The sequence below is a fragment of the Protopterus annectens genome, chromosome 13.part0, assembly GCF_019279795.1.
Source record: "Protopterus annectens isolate FY-2018-M chromosome 13.part0, PAN1.0, whole genome shotgun sequence".
Classification (NCBI taxonomy): Eukaryota; Metazoa; Chordata; order Ceratodontiformes; family Protopteridae; genus Protopterus; species Protopterus annectens.
In genome coordinates, this window is record NC_056747.1 from 438,185,425 (window position 1) to 438,201,145 (window position 15,721).

General features: G+C 38.7%; 1 protein-coding gene across 1 annotated transcript in view; it reads left to right on the forward strand.

The window, feature by feature from the left end:
* Positions 1–773: 773 nt before the first annotated feature.
* The window catches only part of DAPK3 (death associated protein kinase 3), a 923,922-nt gene continuing 908,974 nt past the window's right edge, over positions 774–15,721 (forward strand). The window contains exon 1 of the mRNA XM_044054084.1: positions 774–1,026. The gene's annotated coding sequence lies outside the window, so the exon portion shown is untranslated. The remainder of the gene's footprint in view (positions 1,027–15,721) is intronic.

Sequence of the window (15,721 nt, forward strand, 5' to 3'; positions counted from 1 at the left end):
GCAAATCACTGGGATGAAGCCACTAAATAATGCATTCGTGTTTAAGACTTCATATCCTTCAGAAAATGCACGTTTACACAAATCCTGTTATGCACAACCTGGCTATTTAGAGTAATATTTGAAAAAAAAGTGTCCCTACTTTGGAGCCTTTGTCCCACTTTTATTTATGGCTTTGTCCAGATTTCTTGACAGACATTTGCATTTTCAAATTTGATACCTTTCAGAAAATTTATGCCAACGCCCAACCTGTTATTATATTAACTTTCTAAGTTTGTGAGAGTAATATTTAAATACTGGCCCTGTTTTGGGGCCTTTGTCCCAATTTTATGTATGGCTCCGTTTCTTACTGTAAGAGGTTAAGAAGTAAATGAAAAGGATAATCGTTTCTTATTTGGATGAAAATGATCAATGGATTTAATACAAAAAATCTAACACTATCTTATTTAGATGAAATGGCTCGATAAATAAAATACATAAAATTTACTTTTCTGGCAACTCCAACTTAGACTTTCAGTCGTATGCGTGAATCATATTTTACTTAGATGTAAAGAATCGTTTCTTATTTACGTTAAAAGAATTGATGAATATAATGCAGAAAATGTAATGGCATCTTAAAATATACAAGTGATAAATTACCTTTTTTCACAACTCTGTATTAACCTAAGAGTGAAAGAGAGCAAAGCAACGTTGAAGGGCTAACCCCGCCGCTTTCCCAAACATGTAACACTGCCCCTTTTCCGCCACGTGACGTCAGTGGTGACGCAAGCAAGGGCCCTTCAGCCGAGGGAATCTAGCCGCGACCCAAATAATATCTACAGCGCCGGAAGCCTCCATCCCCAAGGATTTTTCCCGTGCCGCCTTGGCAGTAAACAACAACAACAACAACAAAAAAAAACAGTACTAGGAGACTTGACTGCGGCTTGGGTACGCGCCCTAATACTATTGGTCAGCGCCATCACCTCACGTGACACTTGCGGTACATACCGGAGCCGGGGCAAGATGGTAGCTTAGCTAATAGAGAATAAGGTAAGTTGTTTTTGTTGTGATTGAGGAGCTTTTCGTGGTTGATTACATTAAGTGAGAGGTCGAGAAAGACGGAGTTATTGTAATTGAATAAGTCAACGTATTCTGGACTTGTTTTTTTTTTCCGAATTGTAGTGGGGTGTGATTTGGGGGAGTGTTTGTAAAACTGGTATTGTGTCGTCCCCCTCTGGATATTGTGAACTGTAAGGGGACACAGAATGATGCCTTCAGTAAGAAAAGTTTGTTATGCCTCCGCTTATAAGTGTCTTTTTGAGATCTGGTGTAGGTACAGTGTCTATGTAGTAATCCTGAAGTCTAATGTTTTGCTTTTGTTGAATCGGGTTATATGTGACTGAGAAGCTTATTTGTCAGTGTAGCGGCTGATGCCTCTTGTCTGGATTGATTTGGAAGGAGCTGTAGTGGCTGACATACTGTAAAACACAAAGTATAACTTAATCTAAGTGTACACCTTCTATTTCCATGTTCGTGCAAGTTACTTATGTTGTTAATGTTTTCTCTTCTTTTGTGTCTGGCGGCTAGCATGATTTGTCAACACAGTTTTTGTGATGAGTTTGCTTCTTCTGGGACTATGTCCATTGATGCTGTTTGGTTATAAATGGTGGGTATACTATATAGTAATTCTTTTTTGTATGCTGTCATTGCGTGCAATGTTATATATTTGCTCTAGATGACACTTTTGAGTGAGTGTAAATTCTCATGTTCACCAGGTTTTACTTGTGTTCTACTAGTTGTAATGATTTTGCGAATTTTTTTTTTTTGTAGTGGAAAGGGTTAGTTTTTTGAAGAGTCTTATTTTTGTATGGTAACATATCTCTTGAGAGCATCTGTGTTTGGTTATTTCTTTTGTGTAGAAGTGTGTTTGTGTCGTACCTATGGTAGATTGTATTATTTAGGGTTGAGGTAAGGTGGAAATTGTAGTCTGTTCAGTATGTGTGTATTCTCTTGTTCATAGATAGTACGAGGCTAACTGCCCTTGCTAGTCATTTTTAAGCCTAGCCAATTATCCCTTGTGAGTCTCAAACCGTGCACCTTGTGTTTGTAAGGCAAACACCTTAACAATTAGGCTACCCTCCCCTCCTGTGGTACTTTAAGGATAACTCCATTATCTTGGGAGTGTATTAAGGGTGGAGGTTTGCTTATACTGTAATTGTTAGCATTGTACTTGTTGTTTTAATAAGGTGACCTAAAGTGAGCATGTTATCTAAACTGTGCTTGTTGAGATATCCCCTGTCGTGCTGTTGTCAGTACCAGAGTTTAAAAGAAAAATGTCGCCACCAGCAGAACATTTTAACAAGTAAGGAATGGCATTGTATTATTTCACAATAAATGGGACACATTGCACTCAGTCTTGTTTCAACTCGATGTTTTGAGCTTTTGGGAGTGCTGATGATGTCCAAAGCAGTAGCTTATACTCTTGTTGTCTGATAGCCGCCTTTTTCTTGTTTTTGATGTTACAACAGATAATTCATTGTCGTGTTACAGACATGACTGTGGACTTCAGCTGACAATCAGCTTATGAATGGTGGTTGTGTTTTTTTTTTTTCTTTTGTATAATTTCAGTTTTTACACTCTTGCTGTTTTGTTACTGTGGATTCTTTGCCTTTACTAAGTAGTTGCGATTTGTTTCTCTTCTCAGCAAAGAAAATGATCACGGTTCAGTGTTTTGCTTTATTGTTCTTAATATTCTCAGTTACTATTAATTACAAAATAATTTCATTCTTCAAAATGTTGTGTTGTGGCTTGTTGCATTTTTGCTCTCTGCTTAAGTGGCCCAGTGCTCTTACAGTTACCCCCCCCCCCCCAGTATGAACAGCCAGTGTAAGACCATAATGTAGTGATCTATTCCAGACTTTTCCTTTTTAGATGTGCTACTTCTGTGGTCAGTCTCTGCTTTCTACTCTGTGTTGACAGGTGGTATTTTGCTGAGAAACAGAACTGGTGACATGAAAATAAACCTGATTGTCTTCAGAAAGTGCCCCTCAAGAGTGGGAACATAGCTTTCTCGCAGCAACCTTTGGAAAGAGTCCTGTAGTGAGTGGTCAAATGTAGGTAGGAGTTGACCTTGGAAATTGGACAGTAGCATGTGTGGGGAGGTAAGAAGTTCCTTGTTGGGTGATCTGTGGTTCAGTGCATTTAAAGCAAATGTTTTCTGTATTGCAGTGTTGATTTAGTAGTAGGAAAGACGTTGGCTGTTTTGATTGGAGTTGTCAGGATAAGAGGGCAACAGTGTTTTTATAGGTGTGCTTTGGCAGTAATTCATTTATTTTGGAGAATAGGCCTTCGTATTGTTTATGCAGTAAATTAGGGGTGGGTTGTCCTGGCCCCCACAAAAACACATGTGCTTACTTGCATTTTGACATTTGTAGGTTTAAGAAATTCTGCTGTTAAATTTGTGCTTTGGGCTTTTGAAAATATTTTTCACTTATTTATATTTCTGCAAAGTGTTCTATAAAAGGTTAGTCTTGCAATATTTTGTTAGTAACATTTGAATGCTGCATTGAAACAAAGTCCTCTCCCCATACTTCAGGAAAATCTGTAATCTTGCTTTTCTTACTGTAAGACAGTGCTGCAGATATCAGGAATCCATTTCAGTTGTGAAAATGCGGCTGTTGGACAAATGTCATAGAACTTGTATGTGCGCGTGTATAGTGTGTGCTTGGGGTGTGGTGTATGTACATCTCTCTCACACACACACACACCAGTCTCAGGAATGACTGAATGTAAAAAAAAAATCACAAAAACATTTTATTTTTGGCAGGAGACGAGCCCTATGCACCCCCCCCCCCCCACAACATTCTCTGGTAATTATGTAAATCAGCTTCAAGATTGGGATTTTTTTTCCCCTTATTCCACTGTTGGGAGGGCCCTGCTGTTCTACATGGAAAGCAGTACTTCAGACCACAGCCATGCGTTTGTGCATGTATGTACATAGCTATGTATGAGAAAAGCCTTAATGGGATTGTGGACATTTCGAGCAATAGTCGGGGGCTGAAATCAAATGGTGCCATTCACACTCTTTTGAGTAGAGAGGGCATATACCATTCTGTCTAGGGCATGTATTTTTAACATAGTCATGTAAAAACAACATATTGCTTCCACTCTCATGACTAGAGGAAACTTGGACAGATGTGGTTGGACAAAGAGTATATGTGATGTGGCTTAACGAGTCGTTGGCATGTGTACATGGACTGTCACAGTCTTAAGTTAAAATCAACAGTACAGTTATTAATATGCTGAGTGTGTATTGTTGTAGCTGTTTAACTTATTTGTATGGGCTGTTTTTTCTCCCCTTGAGCATTCTAGTCTTACTATATGTTTGTCTGCTGCTGTGTTCTTTTGATATATTGTGCATTTGTATTGGTATGTAGGTAGTCACTACCAGTGGACCATTGGGAATTATAGCCTAAATTCCTAGTTGCTCTCAAGCAATGTCTGCTTTGATTTGCCCAAGGTCGCACCACAGGTGTATGAGGAATGAGGGGAATCGAACCCTGTGTGATAGGAACTGCAGCTCACAGCTTTAACTCTTGGCACCAATTGCCAATCTAAAAATTAAATGTTTTCCTTTAAATTTAATATTTAGTTTTGAAGCTTGGTTTGTTCATCAACGTGGATGTTTTGTGTATACAGATTTCAATTCAAAACCAGTCTTTCTTACAGCCAGTCTAGGCAATACAGGCAATTTTTCTGTCATAATGGACAAGTTTAATTTACAGATGGCCAGTTTGCCTTGACTTTCAGAATGTTATTTTTTATTAACAGTTTAACTGTGATTACAGTCTGACTAGTAACTTAATTTTGGTAGTGGCTGTTCCTGTTATGGTAGACAGTTGAAAAACTAGAAATTGAAAACTTATCCACTCCAGCTGTCCTGAGTAGGGGAAGATGACCCTGGTTCTCCAAGGATGATAAGTTAGTGAAGGCTCAAGAATTGTGCTTGTGCACATTTGCTGTCTGAAGACTTAAAATTACCAGGATAAGCACACTGGTGTGGGGAAGCAGTATAGAAAAGTATATTGTGGACTTGCGTATAGACTGCAGTGATTTATTTTGGGTGTTTTTGAGTTGGTGTTGGTATAGACAAAGGTAGGGGTGGTAAAAACCCTAAAAGGGTGGTGGTAGCAGAAAAGCTACCATGAACACAATGGAATAGTGACTATGAAAAGGGTGGTGTTGGCAGAAAAGCTATCTTGAACACAATGAATGGTGACTATGAAAAGGGTGGTGTTAGCAGAAAAGCTATCCCGAACACACTGAAGAGTGACTATGAAAAGAAGGGGAATAATACTTCAGAAGGAGTGTAATTAGTAGAGATGGGATAGAAAAGCAGCGATTGCCTGAATATGAACAGTTTGCTCCCATTGCAGATCCTGTCCTGGTTTGGAGAGGATGGGTCTTTAACTGTTAGGGGAAAGTTCCCCATAAGTTCGGGGGAGGGAAGAGACTAATTCTGCAAGGAACACACAGACCACCATTGTTGATGCTGTTCTTGAAATAACCAAGAAAAATTATCCTTGGGACCATGTTGCATTTGTGGTAGTGCTGTGGGGTGCTTCCTTTTATCATTGCAATTCTGTGCCGTTTTGGTACAGATGGCTTCCATTATGGTGGTGCCATTAGTATAGAAAGCAAATGCTGAGAATTTCTTCATATTCATCTGAAATGGGTATATGTTAGAAGTAAAGTGGGTTCAGTTTTGTTTGGTGTCATGGCTGTCTGGTACACGATGCAAATGCTGAGAATTGTAAAGCAGCTGTGTGGACTAGTGCCATGTATTGTTGCTTAGGGACAAAAATGACATGGTTATGATTTGAGCTATAAGCAGTTGGAGTTTGTAAACCTGAGGGTCCTTAGACAAATAGCATACAGCAACATTCTTTGAACTGTTTGTCTGTGGATGTGCTACAGCTTATGTCAGCATTGACCTGTTCATTGCCTTGAAAAGTGTATTCAGAACAGTGTTTGTTCTCATCTGGGGGCTAGTAAAAAATGGTGCATGTCTGTGATGGCATGGCAGTCTAAAATGAGAGCCAGTATTCTAAGGGACTTCAATGAGCATATGAACTATAGCCACAAGAGGAGAATAGAACTAGAAACTGTCTTTGCTGAATTTGTTGGTGTACCTAGTAGAGTAAACGCTCCTGGCAAGAGAGCCAAAAAGATTACAAATGATCAATATCAGTTTGGTTGTGATGAAAACAATGGTTTCGAATAAGTCAGTACTAAAAGTTTTGTTATAAAGCAGAAAGTTAATTGATTAAAATCTCAATGTCAGTATTGTCTGTTGTGATGGAGATTTGTGGTACATGGAAAACATCAAGGAGGATACGTAATGTTTTATTTAGAGTGTGAGGAGACTGTTAAACAACTCTAGTTTGTAGATATTGAAGTTCTACTTGGCTGGCTTGTACATGAACAAACCTTGAGTGCATCTACTTGATCTTAAACTGATTCTAACTCATCTGCAATGTGCTGTATAGTAAATAGCTTGGTTGGGCACTGTTTTTAAATCTGAGGTGCAACCGTTGCCACACTAACAGTATATTTAAACCCAGTCTCTTTGTGGTATGAAATGGTTATTCAACTGAATAGACTTGCAGATAGATTAGAGATAGATAGGAATATAGTAAGATTAGTCCTGATGTTTTCTAACTGTGGCTGGTTTGTTAGAGAAATTTTAAGCTCTTGGAGTACTTGCATATGTATTTGGTGATGCTGTACAGGCCACTCCTATGTAGCCTTAAAAGTTCTGGTCACACTTGCCATTTGGATAACAGTAACATTACACAGTAGAATTGGTCACCCTTTGGGAAGGATCTTATAGTAGCTGGTAAGAGTGGTTGGTGGCAGCTGGTGCTATTTATAGTCTGGGCAGAAGAGGGCATAGTGAACCTGTGCCAGCCTTCCCCCAGACGTGTGTGTGTGTGTGTGTGTGTGAGCTACTTGAACAGAGAGACAAACTACTGGTTGGACAGAATGTTTGCTAGTTATCCAGCTTATATTTAGTTATAGTACTGTTTCTATTATACTGTATTTGAAATTGTTGATTTAGTGTCTTTTGCTGTATTTGACTATCTGGTGTTAGTGGCTCACTATGCTACAACCCCTGCTGCTGTGGGAAGAGTACCAGACTGCTTAGCAACTATTTGCTGATAACTGCCCTCACTGTCACTGTAATGCATTTTTGCTGCTACTAATCTTTGTGTCACCAGTTTTTGTTGTGTAAGCGGAGGCATACTCGACCGTAAAAATACAATACAAACCTAAACTTAACTAATTCCCAAGTCTTGTTAATTCAATTGTAATTGGAGCAGCCAAGCCACTTTACACAGCACTAGGCACACAAGTATTGTAGGCACACAAGTACTGTACGCTATATTACTGTACTTTTTGCACTTTTTCTCTGTACTGTCTTGGTTCCTAGCAAGCCTTAATCTTTTCTCTGTTGGTTTCATGTAAATATCTCTTCCCTGCAGCAAACACTCTCTTTACTCTGTACATACCAGGAACTATTGGGGTCGTAGTCGCCAACATCTGTAGTCAGCCTGATAGCACTAGGTACTCTAAGGCAATATAGCAGCTGTATCCTGCTGACAATCATTTTTCTTTCACTAGATGAAAGTTAAATTGAGCTCTTACTAACATACCTTGGAGGAACACCTGTCATTCAAACTTGGTAATGACAAGATTGTCAATACAGATGCTCACCTTGTACAGCTATACCCATTCATAGGTTAGTACTAGGCTAACTGCCACTGTGGGTCATTTTAAGCCTAGCCAATTACCCCATGTGAGAATCAAACCCTGCATCTTGTGTTTGGAAGGTAAACGCCTTAACCGTTATGCCATCCTCCTTGTAGCTTAAATTTGCAAAGAAGCTGTCTTACTCCGAGATTGGTAAGATATTCTGTACTCTGTACTCTTCATCTTACAGAATCAGTCTGTCTCCATACTTGGTATAAAGATTAACATGTTTACATCATAAAGACATGGTACAGGATTTGATCCTCAAAAAGGGGGATTTGGCTAAGCTTAAATTGACCCACAAGGGGCCACTAGTCTAGTATTTGCCTATGAACCATAGATGCAGAGTAGAAGAGCAAATGTAGGTCACCAGGATAACTTCTTTTAAGGAAGCAATGCTGAGCCAACACGTTGGTAATGTCTTGATGTATAGGTTACTTATTAGTGAATCTCAGATGGCATCGCAAAAACAGAGTACTAGTAAGCTGTCTCCAGGGTCTGTGTCACTACTATACCTCTAAAGTTTATTCTGCTAATATACATGCACATTGGGGTGAACAGCATACAGTCCAAGGGCATGCATGTCAAGAAAAAGGACATTATGGAGCTCACTGCATATGCACCTGAAATTGGTATGAAATTAGTCTTTAACAGCATCCTACCGTCACAAAGAATAATGTTGTTGTGTCTTTTGGCTTTTCCCGGTTAGGGGTCATCACAGTGGAACTCCGGTCTGCTAATGATTGGCAGTAGATTTTTATGTGCTGAGTTGCCGGCCCTGATGCACAACCTTCAACGAAGGTACGCCCATTCACGCATGTCTCCACACAGAAGACGCTCTAGCTGAGAATCTAACAAGACAATGTATTACTGTGAGGCGACAACGCTACCGCAGCACCACCACCGCAGTATAATGCAATAATAATAAAAAAAAGGTGTCAATCTAAGGGGGCCCAGTATCTTTCACTATGGGGCAAGATGATTGGCAGCCCAACCTGCTTTGCTAGGGATGGTCTAGAACCACCATATATCTTTAGAATATTGCTCCCCCCACCTCTGTAAACTGCCAGCAGTCAAAACAAAATACTGCGAATAAAAACGTGGGGTTTATACACGTGTTTACTAGCTAATTGTATGAAGTCTGGGTGGGGGATAGTTCAAACTAGTTCAACCTTTACAAGAGCCTTGCAGTAATGTGTATAGTATTGGCAGCAAGTTTAGCAACATTTTGTTGTAGCATATTTCAAGTTTAGTTTTTAACAGACATGCAAGGTGGTAAGGACGGAGGATACCGTACAAGAATGAAAAAAGGAGGCAAGTGGTTGCTAGGGTCGTTTTAGCATTATTAAGACATTTGTCTGTAAAGCTTGCCACATTTCTGAGTTGTTTTACTCCTCAATTGTCACATCTCTGTATTAAGTGAAAGATTTTGATGTTGGATTTCTACTTCCATGTGCTTTGGGGAGGAATAGGAGTAGTCCTGTTTTCTGGGGGGCTTGTGCAGTTGGGCAGTGTGAATCCAGTTTTCTATAGAGGTGAAGGCTTCTTGTGCGATCTCAAGATGTCTGTATCAGATGAGCATATTTGTAGCAAATCAAAATCGTCAGGATACTGTAAATGATGCTTTAGAAGAGGTGTAGAGGTCATTAATGAATATGAGGGAGAATGGGATTAAGACTTGAGACTTGGGGTATACTGGTGGTACTGGGAGGTAAGGGGAAGAAAGTGTGCCATTAACTGTTTGCTGTCTATCAGGTAGGTAGCTTTTAAACCACTGAGATGGAGCAGCAGTTGGTTGTTGCAGTATGTGACTCTATCCAAGGTTTGGGATAGATCCAGAAATGTAAGTTTGTCAGAGCCACTTTTCTCCTTTTAAAAAGGATAATAATGCAGTAGCTGTACTGTGGTCAGGTCGGAATCCATGTCGAGGATTGGTCAAGAGATCTTCTGAGGAAATGAAGTTGAATGTGGATACACTTTTGAGAGGGGAGAGAATTGCAATGGGGATACATTATATTATTGGGGTGTGTTTGTTTTATTTATTTATATATATATATATATATATATATATATATATATATATATATATATATATATATATATATACACATATATAGTGTGTATATGTATGGGTCTATATTAAAATTCCTACCAAAACCTCACTTCCGCGAATACCTAAACGCCAACACGTAGTAAATAGCAAACCACGAGAACACTGAAAGTCCTGAAGCGCGAAATATCTAATTCCCATAGTTTGCCCTTACCCGGTATGACTCCCTAACGTAAATGTGCAATAGTTACTGACCTTAGGGATAGGGTGTGGGTTAAGGTCCGTGCATAAGGTCAATACATGCGACCTACACTTTAGGGTTACGTTAAGTGTATATATAGTAATATAGTTGTGTAGGTGAGTATGTACGTAAATTACACTTTCCCGTAGTTGGGTGTTTGTTTATAGTTAGATATATTTGTGTGTAGTGCATGTTTGATTAGATATGGGATATATGGGTGAAGTGGGGATTATTTATTTTGTTTGGGTAGGTAGTACGTAGCGGGCAGTGGGGTTCGCCAACTATGGGAATTCGATATTTCAAATTTTGTGCTTCAGGATGTTCAGTATTCTCGCGGTTCGTTTGTTTTGGCCTTTAGGCATTCGTGTAAGTGAGATTTCGGTATTTTAATATAGGCCTATGTGTGTATGTATGTGTAAAATATATATATATATATATATATATATATATATTCATCATCATCTTTCGTAAGAGTGAAAGAGAAGGTCTGCAACAGGGTAGTGAGACCAGCTAGGTTGTATGGGTTGGAGACAGTGGCATTGACAAAAAGGCAGGAGTTTGTGCTGGATGTGGCAGAGTTAAAGATGTTAAGATTTGCACTGGGTGTGACGAGGGTGGACAGGATTAGGAATAAGTATATTAGAGGGTCAGCTCAGGTTGGAAGGTTTGGAGACAAAGCCAGAGAGGCAAGATTTACGTTGGTTTGGACATTTGCTGAGGAGGGATGCTGAGTATATTGAGAAAGATGCTAAGGATGAAGCTACCAGGTAACAGGAAAAGAGGAAGGCCTAAGATAAGGTTTATGGATGTGGTGAGAGAGGACATGCAGGTGGTTGGTGTGACAGAGCAATATGCAGAGGACATGAAGAAATGGAAACAGGTTATCGGCTGTGGCGACCCCTAACAGGAACAGCCGAAAGATGATGATGAATGAATGAATATATATATATATATATATATATAAAAATATGTGTGTGTGTGTGTATATGTATCCATATAAAACTTAGGCAGTTTTTTAAAGTCATTATAGTCTCTTTGTAGTTTTTTCTTAGTGTCAGCGAGTTTAGTCTCAAATGATTTAAACCTCTCTATAGAATTATATAATAAATGATTCATTCTAATTTTAAAATTTAACATTAAGTTAACATTTTAAATGTTGGTTCAGCTCTATTTCTTTCAGCCAATTTGTGGTATAGTTCAACAATGTAAAAGTCAAAAAGAGGCCAGCACCAACGAGTGAATATAATATATATATATATATATATATATATATATATATATATATATATATATATATATATATATATATATATATATATATAAATATAAAATTAAATTACAACCAACTTTCTAATTCATTTACAGATGGTCATTTAATGTTTATTGGAGCTGATAAGATTATTGTTGCGGTCAAGGATGTATTTATCAATATGTTTGGCCTACTGGACAAGTATACCCATGCACTATCTGCTGGTGTAATTTTCTAGAAAATTACAACATATGTAGCTGGAATTTAATCTGTGGAGTTTGGCTAAAGTATTTGCACATGTAATATTGTAGGCTGGGATTTTTTGTTTATTTACCAAATCTTTGACACCAGAATCTTACTATAGGTGTACACGTTTGTCATAGTATGTTCCACCCTGGAGGGGTGAAGGACTTTGTTTACTTGGTTAAAGTTATTCTCCAGTTTCCATCATATATTGTTTTGTGATATTTTGGTAGGAAAATGGACTTGGTTACTATATTACAGGGACTCTCATCGGATAAAGATGACTTGTATATCTTTGGCCTTAAGGGTCAAAGTGAAAACGTGGGTAATGATGTCAGGGACCCGGGTTAGATTTGTAGGGATTTATTTGGGAAGCCAGCAAAGTATTTCCTGCACGTAGGGAGTTGCACGGCTATGAAGCAAGTAGATAACAAGTAGGAACCTACTTGGTGTTTTGGTAGTTTATTTATAAACTAATAAACTACTATCTACAGTCCACTCTTGTTGCTGGCGTTCCTTTTTTGTTATTTGGGAAGCTTACCAAAAGTATGTCGTCACTTAGGACCAATGTGACTTACTTTTTGCTGGATATGCACTAAATAAAATTATTTAGGGCATATCAAGCAAAAATTATCACACCCAGGGGGTTAAGAATTAGAACACTTCCTTTTGTGGTTGTCAGTGTTCCTGATGATATACTGATGGAAGAATGGGCATCTGCTCAGCAACAGGCGACTCATGTCTCTTTTGTTCTTTTGAACGTATTATAGAAACAAATACTAACAGATATGTGAAGATATTAAACCATTTGATTAACAGGCCCAATATAAATTGTGTTTAACCAAACTTTCTCAGGATTTACTATACTATTGGAGAAAACACTAAACCAAGAAACTACAGAAATTTCAACGGGACCTGGCAGATTATGAAAGGGGTAAACCATTTGCCCCCCAAAAAACTTTCTAAATGACCTGTATCTATTTTAGAGATCGAAAACCGTCTATAGTAGTACCTCAGGGGAGGACTCGTCTACCACAGAAGTTGAACAAGTACGCACTCATGGGTCCCTAGCACATAAAAAATCCAGAAATCTGGATGACCCTTTAGGGCTAAGCAAAACAGGGGTGGTAGAAAACATAGAAAAGGTGAAAAATGTGGAGACTTTGTTACAGGTCTTGATACCTCAATAAAAGATGTCTTTAATGTGCATAACATGTGCACAACATCTCCTCTGATCTTACTGATGTTGAATTACAACTACTCAATAAAGGATTATCATATGTTCCTGGGGTTTTTTTTGAATGAAGACAATGTTGTCAGTGATGTGTTGGCCTTTTGCCATCTGTTAAATTTGAAACTTTTTTTTTTGGTGAACAAGACTCAGTCTCCTTCCAAAAATACTTAAATGTGTGGAGAAACCACCAGGAAGACCTTTAGTGTCTGGTAGGGGTTCATTGACGGAACCCATTTCAATGTTTTTAACACAATATTTGCAACCTTTGTTAAAAATGGTTCGTTCAAGATTAAAGGACACCAGTGAATTTCACCAAATCTTGTCTAACTCACAGTTGGAACCGGGTTGGATAATGTGCGTATAAAGGGCTGTGACATCTAAAGTGAATATCCCTTATTGGGCTGGATTGGAAGCCATACAATATTGGCTTGATAAAGCGGGTATTTATCCACCCGGTTTCAACACTTAGTACATGTTCGGCCATACAAGTTAACAAACGAAAAGCATTTTTTATTTTCAAACTGACTGCTTTTGGCAAATGCAGGGAACTGCAATGGGGGCTTCATTTGCCCCCATTTATGCTGATCTTTTTATGGGGTACCTGGAAGAACTTCTTATCTATGACCCATTACATAACATCTATTTAGGGGACATCGATATTTGGCGTAGGTGCCTTGACGATTGCTGGTTGATTTGGCAGGGTGATACTATATACTTTAGTTAAATAACAAATGGGGGATGGAGTTTACACTTAATATGCATAATCAGGAAATCCATTTTTTTGATGTTCGGTTAACAAGGAACCCGGACCAAACACTTTTTCTACACAGGTGTTCCGTAAGTACTCCCAGTATAACAGTTTATTAGAGGCTACTAGCTTACACCCCCATCATATTAAAAGTATACCCAAATCCCAGTTTCTTGGAGTAAGGAGAATCTGTTCAGATCAGGGTACTTATGAGCACCATGAACAGGACCAATTTTCCACCAAAAATACCAGCTGGGTGTGGAACATTTAAATGTTTTGGAAATTGTGGAACAGATTGGGTGGTTTATTTGGCCACCTGTTCTTGCTCCGCCTTTTATGTGGAACAGACATCCAGACCGTTCAGGATTGGAATGTCGGAACATCTTAGTGACATTAGAAATCAACGTCTGACGAATGCTCTATATAAACGGGTTGAATCACAAAACAGCCAATTTTCGCTTTACGATTATTGATAAAATATGGGGGGATAGATCCAACAAAATGGGATGGCATGGTATATTAAATAAGAGGGGTTGAATTATAAAATTAGGTGGGTTATTTTCCCCTGGTTTGAATGACCTTTTCTAATTGAATTAGAAAGTTGGTTGTATATATGTTCATAGGTTGGTACTAGGCTATCGGCCCTAGGGCCTATGCAAGTCTAGCCATAACAATTCCCTGGATATTTCTTATCACAATATTTACTTCTTCAGGCCCCTGTCTAGCAGCAGCAGGGGATACAGACCTGGGTATGTTAGGACAGATAGTAATTGGGCTAGACAACATATTAAACGCATAGTAAACCCCTTGTTAGGATACGGTGTCTTTAAATACTTGTTTGTCTTACTTTATATAGCATTCTTAATTAAGTAAGTATGTTTTATTTGTCAGTGCTGTATGACTGAGGAAGGCAATGGGGCCGAAAACTGTCCGATTCTTCTGGTTATGCCATATTAAATTATATATATTCACTCTTTGGTGCTGGCTTTTTTTTTTTTTTTTTTTTGACTTTTACATTTTTTTTTAAAATTTTTTTGGCCTTTTGAACCTGCCTTACGTGCGAGTACATTGTTTTGGAATAGTTCGACAATCTCACTGTGAAGTGCAGCTTCTAGTGGTTGAAAGAAGTTCTTCATGAGGTGCATGTATTATGAACATGTCAAATGTAAAGCCTGTCGGCACTTCAAAAGCTCAAGGTATTCTAGAACCATAGGGTTGCATTTTCAATAAATGCAAGCCTCTAGGTACAAACTCAAATGTAAAGCCTGTCGGCACTTCAAAAGCTCAAGGTATTCTAGAACCATAGGGTTGCATTTTCAATAAATGCAAGCCTCTAGGTACAAACTCTTATTTCATTTAAGATGTATCAATACTTCAGCGCTGCCACTGCAGCCTTTTAAAAGCTTGCATTTTAATTTTCAAAAACCTCTACCTTGGAAATGTATTTTTAACAGCACCATTGTTTGCATGTGAAGTTTCACGAGTTGCTCCAAGAAAGCTCAATAACGGATTCTCCAAGGCATTAATCCGATCCGAAACATTAGACGTTAAGTTGTCAATCTCGCCTTCATTCTTGCTTGATGGGTTCGGAGCCGATCCCTCGGCTCCAACTCGGCACTTGCTAAGCTCGAGAGTCACTTTTACCAGCTCGAGGCAGCCCCATATCCCATGATGCAAGGCGGTAAGTACCCAGATCTCGTTTGCCGCTTCGCTTATGAGGTCCTCCTTTTACCAGCTCCTGGTAAGTGATTCTCTTTTTGGATATTTAAGCCCCTTTTCTTAAAAAAACCCTTAATTGTTAGTTATTAGTTAATTTTTTACCTTTTGTGACAGAAAATCCCTGTTTTTTCTAATTATTTTTAGTCAAATTTACCCATCCCATCCCCTCCCTGTTAGGGTGTGTGTGTTGTTTATAGAAATACCTTTTTGGGTATTTTATTTAAGTTAATTTTTGACTGGTGTGTGTGTGTGTGTGTGTTTGTTTAAAGCACCATGTCAAAGGAGAGGGTCTCAGGTTTTAAGAAGTGTGACTCGTGCTGTCAGAAGATGTCTCTGACAGACGGTCACACTTCTTGCCTTTATTGCCTAGGCCCTCTTCACCTGCAGGACTCCTGTGCTATTTGTCATTCCTTCAGCCAGAGAGACCTGCAGGAAAGACGTAATAAACT